The 1,963-nt window shown below is 56.6% G+C and overlaps 1 protein-coding gene across 1 annotated transcript in view; it reads left to right on the top strand.

Moving 5' to 3' along the window:
* LOC112963694 (olfactory receptor 14C36-like) overlaps nucleotides 1-1,963 on the top strand; it is a 12,275-nt gene that overhangs the window by 1,219 nt on the left and 9,093 nt on the right. The window lies entirely within an intron of this gene.

Genomic DNA, 1,963 nt, shown 5'->3' with positions numbered 1-1,963 from the left:
GAATAGCCCCAAGGAATTGTACTCCAGAAGGGCCTACTGCACAGGACTGTCCATGGGTTCAGGAGCAAAAAGCTCATAATCATGTAATGATCTTTTAGAGACCAAGGACTGGCTTTAGGACTCACCAGTCGGTGTCCTGTGACAGTGGAGGGGATGAATGGTCACTGATTTACATACCCACAGCTGTCCCACATATTAAGGCCCAGTGTCAGATGTCCATCCTTCTGGAGGGGAATCTGGAAGTGCCAGGAGAGCACAGGGCATCTCCTGGGACAGCGTGTGCCTGGCATGGGCAGTTAGTAGAGCCCCACAGGGTGAGAAATCCTCCAAGGTGGAGTCACTTAAAGGTAGAGCACTAAACCCCAGTATCCGCAGGCAAAAGAGGACTCTGCAATGCCCAGAGAGGCAGTGGGGACCCAGTTGGCACAGGGAAGGGAGACCAGAGAGCCCTCTGTAACCCTCTGTGAAATATCAAGGGCAGGATCTAGAGGTGCACCTGGACACAACTAGTGGCTTTGGAAATGCTCCATAGTCCCTCCAAGCACCTGCCACATCTGCAGTCCCCGGGAGGGATTAGAGGCTGTGATCCACACTTGGTTGAATCTGCCTCCCACCCTGACCAGCACAGCCACTGCAGAGTCACCCTGTGGTCCTGTAGCCCCACAGCCTGCTCACTCTGCAGAGCAGCACTGTGAGCTCAGGGCCCCGCAGGACAACAGGGAAGGTGGTGCAGAAATGCCAGTGAGATCAGAGGAGGGATTGGGACAGATGAGAGGAAGTGGAACTGGGCTTGAAATTGTCTCGGAGAGAGAAATGCCAACTTTTAATCCAAGACAATGTTCAGAGTGTGGGTACACTAAAGCGCACTCATGGTGCAGAGCCAGAGGTCCTTGTTGTTCTGGCCCTCCACATGGCCTGGGAAGTGCCTGAAGAAGGATTAACGCTCCCCACCCTCCCAGCTCCTAGTGCCATTGTCCCTCCTGAAGGGAGGCACCAAAAAGAAGGCTGGGACCCCTTGTGGGAGCTTGCGTTGAAGGAAGCAGGACCTGGGAGCCATATCAGTTTGCTGCTGTCCCTCACTCCCTGTCCCCAGCACATGCCTTGAGACGATCTCCCCCACCCTGCATGCTGGTCCTAACCCCAAAAGTCACCCCCAGACAACGCTCCATGCCCAGCTGGAGGACCGGATGTCCACCTGTGAGCCCTGGGAGGACGAGCCCTCTGCTACGTCCTCTGCAGGGCTGTCAGGGAGCATGCAGAGGATGTCCTGGGGCCATCTGCTTGGCCTGTAGACCATCCTCTTCCCATGGGGGCCCTCAAGCAGGGTGCCTCAGTGCAAAGATGCAGCCCAGCTTGTTGCTGCATGAACAGAGAGGAGAAACTGCCCCAGGAAACTCCTCACACACCCAGACCCTCATACCAGCCATTTCCAGCACTGGCCATTCCCCACAGTCCTGGTGAGGTGTGATCTTTGAATGTGACCACCTCTGTCTGCCTTCTGGGCTCAGCACATGTATGGATGGAATGGCCAGCCCTGCCAGGCCTCTCTGCAGGCTCAGAGCTCAGCAGATTCCAGAGCATGCCTTCTGCTAAACCCGGGGAGACAGGGACAGGGCTGGGCAGGGGCTGGTGGGAAGCTGCAGAGCACGAGGGCCATGGTGGCCAAAGCAGCAAGGGCTGTCATGGGGACCATGCTGGGGGGATGTTTCCCCACCCCAGGATGCATCCTGTCCTGTGCAGTGCCTGCACAGTGGGGCTGTGGGGCACTTGTGCTTATGTGACCATCTAAAAGAAGGCAGGTGAACACCTCCTCCTCCTCCCYGTTGCCTGTAAGGGCAGCCTGGGAGGCACTGCCTCAGGCATATCTACATTACAATGGAAATTCTTTGCATCACATTCAACCATCCATTGCCTGGATCCCCTCAGGGGTGAGGGGGGAAGAGCAGGCCTTCCTGCGTTGTGA

This window comes from Apteryx rowi, unplaced genomic scaffold (genome assembly GCF_003343035.1).
Source record: "Apteryx rowi isolate R43461 unplaced genomic scaffold, aptRow1 scaffold_1736, whole genome shotgun sequence".
NCBI lineage: Eukaryota > Metazoa > Chordata > Aves > Apterygiformes > Apterygidae > Apteryx > Apteryx rowi.
Note: the sequence above shows the minus strand (reverse complement) of the source record. Positions and strands in the feature narration are given on the sequence as shown.